This window comes from Triticum aestivum, chromosome 3A (genome assembly GCF_018294505.1).
Source record: "Triticum aestivum cultivar Chinese Spring chromosome 3A, IWGSC CS RefSeq v2.1, whole genome shotgun sequence".
Classification (NCBI taxonomy): Eukaryota; Viridiplantae; Streptophyta; class Magnoliopsida; order Poales; family Poaceae; genus Triticum; species Triticum aestivum.
This window is the reverse complement of record NC_057800.1, coordinates 6,712,367-6,731,562: the sequence shown is the minus strand read 5'-3', so window position 1 is coordinate 6,731,562 and position 19,196 is coordinate 6,712,367. Positions and strand designations below refer to the sequence as shown.

Here is a 19,196-nt window from a genome sequence, read left to right as displayed (position 1 = left end):
CTAAGCCGTCGATTTCTTTTGGAAATCCTGAATCACAGCTCCATTGACCTGATGCTCTGGCATACATAAAAGATAGTGTTTGACTATATTTTGAACAGTATTTAAACCTGGGTTTAGACCAAAATTAGACACTGACTGATTATGCATCTCTGACATAGTCTAGTATCTTAGTACTCTAAATTTTATGATTAAACTATAAACTTCCTAAAATAATTTAATTATCCAGGTAAACAACAGAATGAAAATTCGAGCACACACCTTCAGCTAAGCAGCACGCAGAGCATATTTAACTCAGACCTGAATACTGAACATCACCATCAAGTGCAGTAAAATTTTATAACACCTGAACAATATTGCTCCGATGATCCATTTCCACGTCCTATGCGCGTCTCAAATACGATAAACAATGGATACTTTGCAGAATAACATCGCTAAAAGGAACTGCAAAACTATCGTCTTCACCAAACGAAGCTGCAGTGGCTAACAAGCTCCAGTAAAGAATCCAACTCCATAGGTGCAGTGCAAAGTAATCTACACCACAATATCTCAAAATATGCCCAAGTTTACATCGTCCGATGTTCAAGCTACATACTTTTGGAATGTAACCATACTAAGGATCGATAAATCATATCTCTTGGGGTAAATTAACACAGAAACATCCATAAAAGCACAATTATCTTAATCCATACCAAATAGTTCAATGTCTCCTGAGAGCTCAAATAGATAGTTCATAAATAAGAGTAATGCCGTAATGGTGAGTAATACAACACAAATTTTACAGGTGTAGCCACTTGATCACGCGTAATGTTCAAAATAATTCAAACACACAAATTCAATAGCTGTAGGCAGCTACCAAATGCAAACGCAATGGATCAATCGAGCAGGCCGGTCTTCCACCACACGGCATTGCGTACCTGGCGGAGGTGCCTCCCCTTGAGCGTGTGTCCAGCGCCCTCCAGCACCCAGAAGGTCGTCATGGGAGCGTGTGTCCAGCGCCCTCCAGCACCCAGAAGGTCGTCATGGGAGCGTGTGTCCAGCGCCCTCCAGCACCCAGAAGGTCGTCATGGGCGACTCCCACGCCGGCGAGCGCGCCACCATCTCGTGCGGCGACAACATCTCCACGTCGTAGTCGTCCTCATCTGCTTCACTCGCGAAGTTGCGAACGCCTCGACCGTCGGTCGCCGCATCCGCGCCGCTGGCACATTCATCGGCACGCACTGCGGCATGTGCATCGCCGGCGACGGCACCGGGCGGGGGATGGCGGGGATCATGCGTCGAAGGGCCATCGCCGGGGACGCGGGGGATGTCGAGACGAATGAAGCAGACGGGGGCGGCGAGAGAGGCCCGAGGCGCTCGGGGAGGGCCTCGAGGATGCCCCCCGGCGGGCGGCACGGGGGGCTAGGGTTTGCGGCGCAGATGGAGGAGATGAGCAAGGGCCGGCGTCGCGGCTGCGGCCGCGGCCGCTCGGGAGAACCGAAGAGGTCGTCCACGTCGAGCTCGAAGGCCGCCGAGGCGGGTTGGTCGCCGGCGGCCGCGCATGGGAGGAATGCGCCGAGGAAGCACTCGGAGCTGTGCGAGCTCTTAGGTCTTGTACAATGGAAGATGCTTAGAGGGGAGGCTCCGCTGTGCAGGCGGGTGGCTGGTTTTTTCTTTTCACACACGTACCGGCGGTCCGGGTTTGGTGGGCTGTATGTAAAACAACGGCAACCTATGGAAGTTTTGACGGATGGACGAAATTAGTACCATCTTGTTTATATTACGATTTTGTCTATATAAATTGCAAAAGCGTATTATAACATGAGAAGAAAGCGTATTGTGACGGTGAACCCACGGAGTCAATCCGTGCTTTATTATGGATGTTTCTGTGTTAATTTACCCCAAGAGACCGTGCGTTGCAACGGGAGAAAAGAATACCACACACTCTTAATTTACACAAAATAGTCTATAATCTGACTATTTGTAGCTACGGCCCAAACAAAGATGGTCTTTGCCTACAAAAGCACAAGTTTTTTAAAAATGGTTAACAGGTAAAATAACATTTGATATGTAGCCTTGATTAAGATTGCGTCATAGATAGTTTTTTTAAATGGTTAATAGGTAAAATAACATCATATATATATTTTATATATTTTTCTAATCAAATTCCATATACAACTTTGTTAAATTTAGAGTTACGGTTTAAAAGATATGAGTATTTTTAAAAACATTTGATATGTATCGTTGATCAAGATTGCACCCTAGATAGTTTTTTTAAATAGTTAACGGGTAACATAACATCATATTCAGATTATATATATATTTCTAATCAAATTTCGTATATAATATGTTAAATTTAGAGTTACGATTTAGAAGATATGAGTATTTTAAAAAACATTTGATATATACCGCGGGTTTAATGTCAAAAACGCCAGGGAGTTTTAAACGTCTAGCAAATATGTTCGTGCGTTGCAATGGTAAAAAAATCATGTAAGTCTCATCTTGAAGACACTGTCGTGGTTCATCCCACGGGTGTGTGGCACAGTCAAGTGGTCGGAGAGCCGGAGTCCTTCGTGAGGTTTTCGACGAACAAACAGAGGAAGTAGAAACTTATCCATAAATAAAATAAATTGGAAGCCCAAATCTCAAAATAATAAATGATAGGGTGCTATCTACCCCTGTTGTACTTTGTTAGCATGGTAACTGTTACTAACGCTGTTTTGTTTTCTTCGTCGCCTGTAGGGGATTGGCGTCGTAGCGGCTGGCGCATCGGCATCAGGTCGGCCGGGTCAAGGCAACACTGTACCTCTGAGCGCACCTAGTGCCTTTGGCCGTACTTGATGGCGTCGTGCCTAGGACGATCCTCACGCTCTGAGTGCCTCAAACAGGAGCCAAAAGTCAAAGGCCATTGACTGATGCACGCCGCCAGCCAGCCTAAATGTCAACGCCCTCATCACCCTATTCCTAGACCAAAGGCGACCTTCGAGAATGTACGACTTGAATTTCACATAGGATTGCATGTACATATACAATTCAAAAAGTATTGGACAATGGACGAAAATCTCGGCCACGTTGATAGCCATCATGCATTTTACGTGAAGTAGGACACTCTTTTCTTGATATAATTTCTTCCTTATTTTAATTTCTCCTTTTCTTTCAATGGGGACATGTAGCCCATAATTCCATTCCTTTCCTTCTTTTAATTTCTCTTTCCTTTCACAACTTGCCTTTCCATTAAAGAAGCATCAGGCGTGGCTTGGTTGCATGTGCCCTTGGAGACTGAACGCCATGGCAGGAGTTCGATCGCTCGCTCCAGTGCCTATTTCCACCAGGGATTATTTTCCGCGCGCTAGATGGGCCCCCAGATTCTGATTGCTGGGTCGCTGCTTCCCGTGCTGATGGATATGCGGAGATCCAATCGATCGGATGGGCTGTTGCGGCCAGATGGGCCGCCTGATTGCTAGATGACCAGATGTACGACCGTATATAGGACGTCCCCGAAATAGTACCACATCGTTTATATTGGAAAAAATATGAACGTGTTGAAAAAAAACTGAAAGCGTAAATTCACAGAAAAAAGCGTATTATGACGACCACTATAGCACCGCTACAGATGATTAATTTTCCACTATATAAATATAGTGGAACAAAAGTTGTTGAGGAATTAATCTAGAAGATATGTCATTTTATTCACTATTCAGCAAATATGATGCAACAAAAGCTAAGAATTATGTGGCTGATAAATCACATCTTGTAGAATATACATGACCATTGATATGGATATAAATATTAAGGGGAAGCATAACTACTTTGCTTTTTTTCACGGGTTTAATAGGATTTTTATTCCATGTTATAATTTAGAGGTAAGATTTTCTCTATACATGAAGGTCATAGATCAAACCACACAGTCGTGCTATGACACGACTATATCCTGCTAGGCAATCTGCAACCTTTGTTCCATGAACTCACAAATCCCACAATCTCCCTTCAAGGCGTCTGGTACAGAACAGGCGATGTACTCCCCATGACCCCACCCTTTGGTCATGCGATTCACGAATCAAGTTTGATTAGTCGACTGTATGCATGAAGCACGGATTTAATCTCCAAATGGGCTCACGAATCCCACTCTCTCCCTCAAATATGCGTGTCTAGATTTAATCGGAGAGCCCACACTCGTTCCATCATGGATCACCTCAGTCTCTCCCATGTCTAATGAATCCCATCATAATTAGCCAACATATAATCCGATGGTCTCTCTCTTATCTTCCTTTAATTCCACCACAAACGCCTCACAAATTCTGTTTAATTTAGCCAACATATAATTTAGTAGATTTTCTCCCTCTGTCCCAATAAATCCAACATCCATGTCTCGTGGATCTTGGGTAAAACGTATATAAATTGATGTGAATAAGTTTAAGGGAGCAATACGGGACTAATGATAATTGATTGTTGCAGCTTATACTCGACGGGAAGTTATAAGCTCGATCCCTAGCGAAGTATTATTTTTCGGCGCTTCTTTTTCGTGACTTCCAGCAGAGCCCATTCTTGTTGCTGACGGCTCAATAGAGAAGACCTTTTTTTTTTTTTTGCAGCTGAGAAACAATGTAGCTTGTAAGAAGTATGTAGGAAATAAACCGAAAACATAGGTACTTTTTCTACAGACTTGTACATGTAGCTAAGTTGAATTAGGATTCTTATTATGGCTACCTGCATGTTCATCTGGCCCACAACCTCCACGTCTGGCTGTAGTCTACAATTAAGAAATAGCTTTGTTTTATTCACATCAGCTAGCAGACTCAGCTGGCTAGAATGGCGTGACTTCCATCTCAGAGTTAGCGAGGTCATGTGTTCGAATTCATGCAACGCGGTGCCTTTTCTTTTTAGTTTTTAAATTCAAACTGAAAGCGTAAATTCATAGAAAGAAAATGTATTGTGATGATGAACCCACGAAGTCAATCCATGCTTTATTATTAGGGATAGACTAGGAAACATGTCCGTGCGTTGCAACGGGAGAAAAACTAAGCAACGGATGGGAAACTCATCACTCTCTCCTTAGCCCAATAAGCACCCACATCAAATACTCCAGCATGAAGAAGAATTGTGCTTTCAGTGAAAGCATATTTGCATAGTGGCTATTTAGTGTATGAATTGTTTAGTTCATGGTTTTTCTTGTAATCATAGCATCACATCCTAGCCATCTCTGCAAAGCGGCTACGAAATGTATAAATTATTCAGTTCACGGCTTTCCTAGTAATCAATATCACATAACATTCTAACCATGTGTTTTTTCCATCTTGATAACACTAATTCATAGAAGAAGGCATATTGTTGGGTGGTATCTTATTTGATATTTGTACTCTCTCTGATCCATATTAATTGTCGCTGACTTAATACAACTTTAAGTATTTTTCTATTCGAAGGACCCTGCATCTCCTGTACATTTTAAGTTTTTAACAAATACCTACATGCTGTGCCATGACAAAATAAAGTCGTAGAATGGTATGCATACAATTTAGAAATTATAGAACGTGCATTCGATTCCAGTGAAGTCACTAACTACTGTAAATTACAAATAAAGTAATTCTTAGATGACCAAGGATACAAAAGGAAAATACCAGTAAATATCACATATGGCAGAGCAAAAAACAATTATCAGCAGTAGCATTCACCTGAGAATAGAAATAATAATTGATATAAACATATGGAAAATCCAACGATGCCTAGCTGAGATTAACTGTTTACATTTATACCGCGGTCAAAATTCATTTTGGTCACAAAAAACCTCATCCGAGATTGTGTCGCAACAGATTGCTTGAAGTCAACCATTGACTTTCGGATTTAGGACCAGTCTTTCTGTTGCTAGAAGTCAGCCACAAGACTCGGCATCGATTTATGCTAACAATGTATACATAACTACTGCTATCTAGTGTAGTTTATACTGAAAAAGCTATGAAAGCTACAGGGCACAAGGAAGGGTGGACAAAATGAGAGGTTTGGAGAAGAGTGATAAAATTTTAACAACTTGCAAGCACCGCGAGCTGATCCTATTTTGCAAGTATAGTGGAAAGATACATATGATTGCATTGGTATTAAAACTAATGTTCTACCTGGCAAGTAAACTGGCTGTGGATCAACACTTGTAGCAAGTGGAAGATCTCAGACTTGCAGTACACAATTTCTTTGTTTACTAATAGGTATCCATCTGCAGTCCAGGGTCATATTTGAACTCCTTATAACACGCTCATTTGCCTGACAATAAAACAGGAAACATGAATCAGCTATTATGCATTAACCGCATTGTTACAGCCAGCTACTCTCATATGTAATTGTGATTTAACCACACAAACATTACACAATTTCATAATAGACCATGCTTAGATTCAATATGCACAGAAGAAATATGACAAATGAGCAGAATGTATGACTATGCCTACAAGATTGCAATATAGTTTAGCTATTTCAAGACTATCACACTTTCAAGCATTCGGATATGTAGAAGCCAAAAAGCAATGCTAGCAGACAAAGAAAAACCAATAAATTGAATGTGATGCTTCATATTGCACAGTGCATGCACATGCCATGAAAGACAAGCACTTTGCCTATGTATATCTGCATACAAAACTCATGTAACTTGATGCTAACAATTTATTGGGTAGCAAATAATTATAAAGGTGAAGTAAAAAGATGATTGTCAAGAATCTGAGCATCCAAGAAGGAATCTAGCCATTCCATTCATGAATCCTCCAATACTGTTCCATGTACATAAAGCAGGGGTCGAGCTAAGTACAGAGGAAAATAAAATAACAAACCTGTTTAAGTAGTTGATGCCGGATCCATATTTTTCTGTTCAGAAGTATGACAACACCGTATGAGAGGTAAGATCAGTGCTAAAACACACCATCATCAAGTATGACCACCGTAAGAGAGGTTAAGATCAGCGCTAAAACACACCATCAGCAACACTATAAACCAGATCGCTCGTCACATCTCGAATCCTACTTCAGGACAGTAAATCTGAAAGCTAATAAGCCCATACATTATATAGCTCACCATGGATTTTTTTTGCGGGGTAAAAGGATTGTATAATACAATTTGTATTGCTTAAGTATTTGTCACATTACAATCCCGAAGGGTAAGGCCTAAAATTTCATCAGGACCCGATCCTAACCAAACTACCGTGCGATCTTCTTGGCGCCCAAAGCGAGCTAGCAGGTGGCTGGCTGGTTCTGTTCACGAGTGATTTTGTTGATGGAAAACCGTCTTCCCTGTCTCATGAGATACTTCACCTGCTCAACGAGATGTCCGAGCTGTGAGCAGTCACGGGAAGAGCTATTTATCATTGCAGCAAGTTCAGCTGAGTCAGTTTCCACCATAACATCCACATGGCTCCAATCTAGTGCAAGCGACATGCCCTCCAAGCAGGCACATAGTTCGGGCTCAAGGGCCGACCATTAGCATTGCAATGATCTGCAGGAAGAGAACACAATCTATCCTTGTGCATCTCGAAGGATCATGACAACACCCACATCGCCTGTACTCCCCATGAATGAGCTATCAAAATTCAATTTCATCATGCCCTCAGGTGGTTTCTCCCACGACTTGCCTATAGCAGTACACTTTGCTGGGGTGGCAGCAGCAGCATGCCATCTAGCACACTGTTGCCCCTAATAATATGTTCTGTTGTCTGCGTTGTCTGTGTTCGGATCTGCCTTAAACTCACCAAGTAGCTGCAGGGGAAGTGCTGGGAGCCTCGAACATAGGGGAAAGGCTTCTCACGTCGGTGTATAGATAACTTGAGTATAGGAATTGGTGCTACACATCGTTCTGTTCTTTACTTTTCTCACGTCAGCGTCAAACTGGTGTTCCCATCGTCGACTATCTCATTGACCCTGCTGCACGCCACCCGCAGCTGCTCCCACCCATCCAATTCCTCCCTGAAGCACTTCTAAGTCCGGCCATCACCTCTGCCACCGCAGGAGCATCGTCCGCGTGCTCGTATGGCGACGCGGCCTCCATCCGGCCGCCCACTACCGACGACTTCTTTGCTTCTGTCGCCCCCTGTTGCTGCTTCGAGCGAGGCAGGCCACAAGGCCCCGCCGTCCAGCAGCAGCGCGGGTGAGAGTGGCATGCGCCAGCGCCACAAAGCGAGGAAGAGAAGGAATTGGTGGCGGGGGTGGACCTGCGGCTGCGTCAACCCGCGTGCGTGCTCTCCTCGCGAGGTGTCCTTCGGTGTGCTAGGGTTGCGTCTTCGGCAGCGACGCAGGCGAAATATAGTTGACGGGATTCCCTTGCTCTGCTCCAATTTGTAAAGAAATCTTCTCTGAGTTGTAGAGGAATTGAGATTAGAATTTCTTTTCTTTAGGGAAAAAAGGAAGAAGTGAGAGAAACTGAAAGAGGGGGCAGCGTGCAGCAACGTGACTTAGGCGAGTCCATTAGCCCAAAAAGCCCAATGAACAAAACATGTGACTGATAGAGATAGAGATTATAAAAAATTGTACGTGTATGGGCTGGACTAAAGCAGGCCCAAGTATGCCATCGTGCTACCACGGAGGCAAAAACGAATTGTTCCGTTAGTACCACATCGGTTAATTTGAAAACATAAACGTAAAAGCGTAATATGACTGGGCGAAAGCGTACTGTGACGGTGAACCCACGGAGTCAATCCGTGCTTTATTAAATATATAAATTAAATTAAAAATTAAAAATTAAAAATTAAAAATTAGGGATAGATAGATTAGGGAGAGATTATTATTATTATTATTATTATTATTATTATTATTATTATTATTATTATTATTATTATTATTATTATTATTATTATAGGGAGAGATAGATTAGGGAGAGATATACTCTAAGCTTTGATAGAAACGCGCAATTTGAATCTCAATGAGAACCAGCAGTGCTAGGTGTAAACGACAAGAACACTATTTTTTGCAGAATTAATAGTTCATCTTGTTAGATGTGTTGTCGCTCGGCAGCTGTCTTAGATGGGCCGTCCAGTCGTTCGCTTAGTGTTGTCGCTATGTGCGTTACCTCTATAGACGCAGAGAGCGCAAACAGGAAATTCCGTTTGGGCTCTCTCTCTTCTCCCTCAATTTTTTATGGAAACATTAATACCTACACATGTGGGCGTTTGCATCTCGCCCACACGCATGGATCGCCGTTCATTTAATTTCGCACCAATCCTGACACGGTGAGGCAATTTTTGTGTGCCACGTAGGACAAGGCCGGTGTGTGGAGTATTTGTCAGTTCGCCCGCACACGGTTTCTCCCTCGGACAAGACTAGTTGCGAGTCAGGGCGTGCGGTGGAACTGCCGTCGCGCGCGCACGCCGCGCACGACTTCTGTTCTCCAACTCCCACGACTGCCCATTTTTCCTACTCTCCCACACCCAAACTGTCATTTGCCATGTTTTTTGCAGGGTACATGACAACTGCCCTATTTTGTGATTGTAAGCAGATAGCAACTCTCTTTTACCCGAACATGTTATTGTTGCCACGTCTGTTTGTAGCGCTACATGGCAACTGCCTAGTGTTAGTAGGTGACAACTCCTAAAGATACCACCGTCGCCCACATGCCCGTCTCCTCTCCCACACACCAAAAGCTTTCAGTTGTCATGTGTTTTTGCAGGGTACATGACAACTGCCCTATTGTGTTTGTAAGCATATGACAATTCTCTCTTTTACCCGAACATGTTTTTTGCCATGTTTTTGTAGTGCTACATGGCAACTGCCTAGTGTTAGTAGGTGGCAACTCCTAAAGTTTTCAAATCACGACAACTGTAGTAGACCAGACCATACATGGCAACAACTGCAGTTGCCCAAAATTGGCATCCGACACTTGACCTGAGATGGCAACTGCAGTTGAGCAACCATGGCAACTGCAGTTAAACGAACATGGAAGAGGGTCCGGACCATGGCAATCGCAGCGGAACGCGTGGTGACTAGCACACGGGGCGTGTAGCTTGCAGGCAGGGAGGGGCGACGACCAAGACGGGTCGTGCGGGCCGCGTGGTCGCTCGCCATGACGCGCGGACGATCGTGCCGCACATCGAACGTGCGGGGCAGTGGCGGGGTGCGCTCGAACGTGCTTGTGCGGGCGGGCCTGTGTCGATGCCACACGGGGCGTGTGACACATCCCCTAGATTCCACACGTGTGGCAGTTATCGTCGTGCTTTTTTTTGAGAAACCTCTCTCTCTCTCTTGGCTAGGCCTTCAATTTGGAGAAAACTACGAGAAGCAGACTGGGCAGTTTTCTTTAGCCCAATTAGAAAATTGTCCAAGCCCATTTTCCAACCCTTTTTGGTGGCGTAGGGGGGGGGGCAACTAGTTAACGAGCGCTCCCGCAAGGGAAAACCAGTTGCGCGGTTGGTTCCTGGTTTTCCCTTTCCGGTTTGTGGTTTGGTGCGTTTTGCAGTTTGACCCTCGAACTACCAGAATTTTCCGTTTTCCCTTTCCACGCGAAAACACACAAAAAAATACCAGCTCGCGCGGTTGGATCCTTGTTTCCCTTTTTGTTCCCATTATATTTCCGGGTAATGGAGATTTATGGGGTAGTTACGGGCGAGGACTACCAACACTATCAAATGTGACCTTCCAAGTAAAGAAAAAAACAACTTTTTAATGTAAAACAGTAGTCTCCAGAATCATTCAATCGTGTGACTTCTTTATAGGCACAAGTAAACACTAGAAGAGGCACATGTGTATAATAACTTTACTAAGTTGAAGAAAAGCGCCTCCGGCTCGCCTTCGGCTCGTTCAATTTTGCATAAACATATTGAAGGGGGGGGGCATAGGTCGAAGTGTGTGTTGGTCGTGCGGCGTTCTGGTTCGTGTGGCGCGTTGTATGTCTTGGTGTGACACGACGCCTCCGGCGCGAGGGAACCTCCGGCTCGCCTTCGGCTTATTTAATTTTCATAAACATCTTGAAGGGGGGGGGCATAGGTCGAAGTGTGTGTTGGTCGTGTGGCGTCCTGGTTCGTGCGGCGTGTTGTACGTCATCGTGTGGCACGGCGCCTCCGGCGTGAGGGAACCTTCGACTCGCCTTCGGCTCGTTTAATTTTCATAAACATCTTGAAGGGGGGGGGGCATAGGTCGAAGTGTGTGTTGATCGTGCGGCGTCCTGGTTCGTGCGGCGCGTTGTACGTCGTCGTGTGGCACGGCGCCTCCGGTGCGAGGGAACCTCTGGCTCACCTTCGGCTCTTTTAATTTTCATAAACATCTTGAAAGGGGGGGCATAGGTCGAAGTGTGTGTTGGTCGTGCGGCGTCCTGCTTCATGCGGCGTGTTGTATGTCATCGTGTGGCACGGCGCCACCGGCGCGAGGGAACCTCCGGCTCGCCTTCGGCTCGTTTAATTTTCATAAACATCTTGAAGGGGGGGGGGGGCATAATTCGAAGTCTGTGTTCGTCGTGCGGCGTCCTGGTTCGTGCGGCGTGTTGTACATCATCGTGTGGCACGGCGCCTCGGGCGCGAGGGAACCTCCGGCTCTCCTTCGGGTCGTTTAATTTTCATAAACATCTTGAAGGGGGGGGGGCATAGGTCGAAGTGTGTATTGGTCGTGCGGCGTCCTGGTTCGTGCGGCGCGTTGTACGTCGTCGTGTGGCACGGCGCCTCCGGCGCGAGGGAACCTTCGGCTGGCCTTCGGCTCGTTTAATTCTCATAAACATCTTGAAGGGGGGGGGCATAGGTCGAAGTGTGTGTTGGTCGTGCGGCATCCTGGTTCGTGCGGCGCATTGTACGTCGTCGTGTGGCACGGCGCCTCCGGCGCGAGGGAACCTCCGGCTCGCCTTCGGCTCGTTTAATTTTCATAAACATCTTGAAGGGGGGGGGGCATAGGTCAAAGTGTGTGTTGGTCGTGCGGCATCCTGGTTCGTGCGGCGCGTTGTACGTCGTCGTGTGGCACGGTGCCTCCGGTGCAAGGGAACTTCTGGCTCGCCTTCGGCTCGTTTAATTTTCATAAACATCTTGAAGGGGGGGGGCATAGGTCGAAGTGTGTGTTGGTCGTGCGGCGTCCTGGTTCGTGCGGCGCGTTGTACGTCGTCGTGTGGCACGACGCCTCCGGCGCGAGGGAACCTCCGGCTCGCCTTCGGGTCGTTTAATTTTCATAAACATCTTGAGGGGGGGGGGCATAGGTCGAAGTGTGTGTTGGTCGTGCGGCGCCCTGGTTCGTGCGGCGCGTTGTACGTCGTCGTGTGGCACGGCGCCTCCGGCGCGAGGGAACCTTCGGCTCGCCTTCGGCTCATTCAATTTTCATAAACATCTTGAAGGGGGGCCATAGGTCGAAGTGTGTGTTGGTCGTGCGGCGTGCTGCTGGTTCGTGCGGCGCGTTGTACGCCGTGGTGTGGCACGGCGCCTCCGGCGCGAGGGAACCTGCTTGTTTAATTTTTATATAGCAGGTTGTGCTGAAGGCACGGGTTCGAAGCATGTTTTTGAAGAATGTGCTGAATGTTTTGCTGAAGGTTGTGCTGAAGGCACGGGTTTGAAGCATGTGCAGTCACGTTTTCTTACGAGCTAGGTTTGTGCGTGCATTCACATGTGTGTATACTACGAAGGCATTGGTATGTTCCCTCCGGAGGCACGGGTTTGAAGCATGTGAAGTCACGTGAAGTCACTGGTATGTTGCCTCCAGAAGCACGGGTTTGAAGCATGTGAAGTCACGTGTGCCTAGGAGCTAGCCACGGTTGAGGCGTTCTTGGTATTTGTGTGTGGATATTGCCCGGAGGCATGGTGACCCAGGGTTTATGGCACAAAGGCCATGTCACCTCTGGAGGCATGGGAGGGTGGTCTCCAGAGTCACGCGTAAGGGTATGTGTGTGTGTGTGTGGATATTGTCCGGAAGCATGGTGACCCAGGGTTTGGTGGCACAAAGGCAATGTCACCTCTGGAGGCACGGGAGGGTGGTCTCCAGAGTCACGCGTAAGGGTATGTGTGTGTGTGGATATTGCCCGGAGGCATGGTGACCCAAGGTTTGGTGGCACAAAGGCCATGTCAACTCTGGAGGCACGGGAGGGTGGTCTCCAGAGTCACGCGTAAGGGTATGTGTGTGTGTGGATATTGCCCGGAGGCATGGTGACCCAGGGTTTGGTGGTACAAGGCCACAGGAGGGTGGTTTCTAGAGTCACGCGTAAGGGTTCGTTTTGGGAGTCAGCGCCGTCGTACAAATAAGAAGAGGCATTGTTGTTTATAGTTTACTGGCACTCTCTGATGATGTAAGAGGCATGAACACGCAAGTTCTAACTACATTACATAGAAATTGGAGTTATTGATAAACTTTTTTGTCACGTCTAGATAGAATTAGCCTCGCGGGCTAAATTAAAAGTTTTAGTCTTCATTTTTGCTCAAGATCTTGCTAATCTTGTCACCCATTTCACTAGCTTTGACTTGATTCATCTCGCTACTTAAGAGAATGTACATTGCCTCTGCCCTCCAGTCTTTGACCTCATCCTGTGAAATTTTGCCGAGAAGAGAAGTATATTATTAGAGTTTGTGCATATAAGTTATTTATAAGTAAATCTATATAAACTTACTGTCAAATCTTCCAGGTCTTCGACAAACTTTTCACCATTGTAGATGAATGCAAGCTTTAAAACAGCAAATGTTGATTCTCCCTTTTCTACCACTGAAACATCTTGCACGGTATGAATCTGCCATCTTGTACCCTTGGCAGTCATTGTTTGTCCTAGTATGGTGTTGAAGACTTCTTTAAACCTAGGTACCTGGGAATATTGCATTTTGTAATTAATTGTTTTAATATTGCAACTTGTAAAACTAAAAAAATTGTTATGTATAAATGCTTACGATTGCCAACTTATGAACATGATATTCCTGAAACTGTCTTTCTTTTTCTTTTTCAGCATCTTCATTTTCCTGAAGAACTCGACTTGCTTCTTTTTGATCCAATTTATCTACGTCTATCTTTTCTTTCTCAAATTCCACTGGAGTCATTTCTCGAGGATCAATAATGTGAACTTTGTTTTTGTATTTGTCCAGCACATATAGTACATAGCGGTCATCCTTCTCCATTGGAATGAATATATGTGTGCAAAATACTTGTTGCTTAGATGATAGTTTAATATAAAGTAATTTAATAGAACGCATATTTTGAGATTTTGTCATGGAGGAAAGGGTTGTTACCATGTTTGCTGTTGAGAGCTTTTTCCGTTGATTTTCCTTGAGATACATGGGAACCAGCTGATTCTTTCTTTTTTGCAATTCATTTTAAATTTTTTAATACTAGTTTTGTGATGCTTTAAATCCAATATATGCTGCAAACAATAATTATGATGAAAAAAACTGTTAGAAAAAAGAGCTGTGTAACAATATAAAAAGAGTAGGTGTTGCAATATAGACAAGATTTTGCTTTTTAAAATTTTACCTCTGCAAAGTTTGGGCCTAATATTACTCTGTCACTCTGTTTTGAATCTTGTCTGCTTTCCCAGATTTCTGCTATGTCATCGTATGATGGTATGTTCGTCTGTGCTGGTCTTGGACCAAATACTGCCTTCAGTTGGGCTCCAGTAAGTTGCGTGCTTTCACTGTCCCTGTGGATGCGCCTAAATATAGTTTTTCTGTGATAGGGAGATTAAATAATTTTGGAGGTCACGGTCAGTGAGAAACATATTTTTACATTATTTTTGGCCTCTGTGCAACTATTTTGAGGTGCAATAGAAAACAACTCACTTTTTGTATTCCTCCTGCCAGCTGTCGCTCATGACTAGATGGAAGAGGTCGGACGCCTCCGTTGTGTGTTGGAAGCAATGAGAATGTTTTGGGTATAGACTGGTGCTTTGTCTTTTGTCCCTTTTAGTTTCACCTGTTTCTGTCAGCGTAAGCAGATATGTGATATGTAAGTTCTTGTGATACGAAAGACATTGGTGAATCGTGGGATGGGTAGGTTATTACAAAAAAAAGATAAGTAGAAATGATTTTCTTACCTTTGTTGGTGGAAAATAACTTTAAAGTTTCTGGTTTGCATTTTTTGATTCTTCCAGGTAGTTCCTCACACTTTACTTGGTTTGTTTCACCAAATATGGCTGTAAAAAGGAACTCTAGTTTCCACTCGGCATCTACGTTGCTTTGCTGCATGGAGGTCATTGGATATTCTTTTATTTTTCTTTCATGAGATAATTGAGTATTCAAGTAGTGCTGCTTGTAAAAATTAAAATTGATGCTCTCGTACTATTCACTTACATCGAAATCCTCATCATCTTTTATGAGATCAATGTCATTCCAGTATTTTGCAAATTGAACCATGAAGTGTCCGCATTGGGTACCCTGCTGTTTTGGCACACAATCTCTGTTAGGTGTTTCTGCTATCCTCGACTAGTTTGGTTTGCCGTTGCCTCGTAGCTCCGCTTCGCCATAATGCTTCTTCATGAGTGCGTGCATCCTTTTAATCTGTGATTACGGTTTGGTGTTATTGTTGGGTTTTGGCATTAAACAAGGGAATGCAGGAACTGTAAAACCAATTAGGAAACAAGGTTGAATTGACGTACCAGTTCTGGGTGATCCTTATGGTGTGTTTTCCATGTTTTTTCCGTCTCCGTCTCTGTAATTCAGTGAGTCAAGTATGTCGATGGATCTCGTGTAATTGTTGAGCACATATAGTGTGTAGTGTTTAGCTGTGTTGTGAGGTATCATAATCTGCGGTGTTTGGAGACAGAGTGAGTTAAAGGTTGTGTTGTATTGTTGCTGCACTGTCCATTCTTTGAACAATGCGTTTGCGATGGATCCCTCCATCTGTCCCTGATCTCCTTTCCGTAGCTGTTCCATCATTTGTTTTCCTGTAATCCAATCAGGTCGCTTCGAGCTAATATATAGGTTTAGACTGCAAGCAGAAAAAGTTTATACATTGGTTAGGTTGGTTTAAAAAGGGGCAACATTTCTTAGTTTTTTTGTTGTGACAAGAGAAAGTACTTACTCTTCGCATTCATCCTGTCCTTCTTTGCTGAATAGGTATTCATGAAGTGCTCTCACTTTGTCCATAAAATTTGAAATCTCCTGGGACAAAAGTAGGAATTTTTCCATGTAGCCTTCTTGAAGGCTTTACCGGTCTCTTCTTGACCAAGATTTTCTTGTCTGAGTTGTCCTCAGATGATTGAGGCATTGAATGTTCTCCTGATTCTTGCTGCAAGATTGTCAGATACGGCGTGTGATTTTTGTTGAATTCATAGCTTTCATGGTCATTCAGCCATGTTTTGATTACATCGAATGCAACGCCCATCTTTACATGCTCGTTGTATACCTCTAGTTGGAGCGGGTTAAGGCTTGAAAGAAATTCATCAACTTCGTCGTGCTTTTCCATTGTTTTGGGTTTTAGGAAGTCTAGAGAGATGGTGCTGTAGATGCGTTGCTGATTGCTTGTCGAGCCTGTTTCTTCTTGAAGAAGAACATGTTGTTTCTTCTGCTCGAAAACCTGTTCTTGTGTATTTGGTACGTCGTTGCTTGTGCCATCCTCTTTTAAATCAGTGCCTGTTTATTCAAGTTGAGCTGTGCTCGGGGTATTGCTGTTGATATTTTGCTCGTCTGTTTGCTCTTCAGAATGGTGTGGTATCTTATTGTCTGGTGGTGGTTGATCTGGTTCTATTGGTGGATCCTTTTCTTCGTGGTCTGTGCAAGATTCTTGGGCGACGACGTGTCTACTGACATCCATAACCTTTTTGTGTTTACTGGATATATCAATAACTTCATGCTCTTTTGTGGTTGTCGCATGCATAATATGTTCTTTTGGCTTGGGATTTGGCGGAAACTCTTCTAGTACGCAACATTCTGTCTGTTGCATTTCCTTGTCTCCCATATCAACTTCATACTTCAGCATATCTGTTAGAATCAAAAAATAATAATAAAAAAAGAATATTACTTCTTCTAGTGTGACAAAATTATAAGGATTAGTTTGTGAAAAGACTAACCTGTTGTACACTTGATTAATGGCAGTTTGGTATTCCCTCTGTGTTGACTGATTAGTTGATATATAATTTTTTTCATCAACTCTGCTACTTGTTCTGGCTCTAAGTTTGCTGCTGTTCCATCATTGGAGTAGTGCTTCAGGTTCATGTACATATAGAATGCGCAGTCCATTCTGCATGTAGAGGAATGGTACTAGATTGTTGCATTCAAGAAACGAAAAGAAGAGAAGTGTTGGAGCAATGGTAGTGGTAACTGTTGCATTGAAAACACGAAAGAACAACATTATTTCAGTAATTGTAGTATTGAATCTTGCATTGAAAAAAAGAAAGAAGTGAATTGTTGGAAGTGCTTACGTGTCTTCTCCTTGAAGTGGCGCACCTGCAGTTTGACCCTTTTGAAATGGTCGATGCTTTTTTGTGAAAGCTGTAGCTCTGTGCGTACGTGCTTCTATATTTTTATTAATTTGCTGGTTACATTGTTGAAGAATTCTATTGTGCCTGGATATGCAGTTGAAAAGTCAAGGAGTTCAAAGCGCTGTTTTTGCATGTTAACTGTAATGGTGAAGTAATGACTTGTATTTTCGTCTTGCTCAAACCCGCGCAACGAACATGGTAGAAGGAACTGCAAAACAAAAAATAAAAAGAAAATATTTGGAAATCTTCTTATATTTAGAAACATAAAATAAAAAGATAACATTTCATAACATATACGCAAGCTGATCTGCTTACCATGTTATAATCTTGCAGTTTTTCTTCTTCTTGCATGTTGAAAAATGATGTAAGCCTGATAGGTAGTAATTTTTTTTCTAATGTGTCCTTGATCATTATTTCTGTAGCACATTGGATCGTCGTCGTCGGCTTCCTTTATCGAGTGCTGCTTGTTTTGTCACAGATAAACAAAGGGAATTTGTAAGTTCAGTTATAGGGGAAGTTTATCTATTTATAAAGTCATATATATTGTTTTAAAAGTGATTTTTTTGCCGTGATCTTTACTTACAGTGTTGCTTAATGACAGAATCTTTCTCCCTGTGCCATTTAGTTGTTTTTTCAAGATTGTTAGCATGGGCTCGATTGCTTCAGTGCGTACTGAATTACCGACCTTGAAACTTTCGGCGACATGGCCTAGATTGACATCAAACTTGTTCATTGTAATGAAAAGCTCATCCCTGCAAAGTATATTTAGAAAAATGTTTTAGTTTACACATGATACCGTCAAAATGATCGTGTGTAATAATGTGTTTTGTGTTAGTTGCATGAACTTACATTTCTCTCTGTGTCCATGGCTTGCATACAGCGTTGTACAGCTCTTCGATGGCTTTGTTGACGGAATCACTATCTTTGTCCCCTTTCTCCATTGTGCCTGCGATGATTTTGAATTTAATATAAATAACTCCAAGTCACAAGATCACAAGATAGCAATTAAGTTTATATTGTCTTGCCTACTTCGATGCTAGAAGATATGTCCTGTCTAGTGTTGTTCCTTTTTTGTTCTCCTTCTGCTTGTTGCGGCATATTATGTTCTTCTTTTTGCATTGTACCCTTTTGTCCAGTTTTTTATGCATCCTCATTTGAGTCGTCTGTGTCTTTCTTAGCATCATGTTTTTCCTTGTCAACCATCGTGTCTTGCTGGTGGTCTTTTCCGTCTTGTTTTTGAGTCTCGACCTGGTTGGCCCTGACCTCTCTGCCAGGGGAATTGGCATTGTACGACGGTGTAGGGTTTTCTTCGATGGTTTCTGCTTCTTTCTCTGGAACAATGTGTGTGCCTGCTTCATTGCTTGTATCTTTGTGGTCGCCTTCTTCGTGTTTCTGCGTTATCATTGAAAAAACATTGAAATAATTTAACTTGCTACTTTATTTCAATTATAGCAGCTGTTATGGGAAAACAACGAAGCATTTGGTGCGTTGTTTGAGCTATTTTGATTGTGATTAAGTCGTGTAATTTGTGGAAATATTTTGTGCAACTTCACCTGTTGAGCTGTCGTTGGTGATGCTGACTGTTCCACCCATTCTTCGTCGAGTGTAGTTTCTTGGGTATCCTCCTGTTTTTTGTTTTGGTGTTCATTGTCACTGTCATGGTTTTTGTCTTGCAGCTGTTCAATCATAAAGGTGGCTAAGTTTGAGTGCATTTTAGTTCTCATGGAACTACTTTATATTTTCGTAGAATCAGCTTATGTAACTTTACCTCCTCAATCGTTGCTGCTGAATGTTGTGCTTGTTCTTTGTTGAGTGGAGGTTTTTGGGCATCTTCTTCTTCTTTCTTTTGTAGTTCATCGCCGGTGCTGTCGTTTTTGTCTTGTAGCTTTTGAAACACAGAG

The 19,196-nt window shown here is 43.5% G+C and overlaps 1 pseudogene; it reads right to left on the bottom strand.

The window, feature by feature from the left end:
• Positions 1-658: 658 nt before the first annotated feature.
• LOC123063777 (uncharacterized) lies at positions 659-18,236 on the bottom strand (annotated as a pseudogene).
• Between the last annotated feature and the right edge of the window lie 960 nt (positions 18,237-19,196).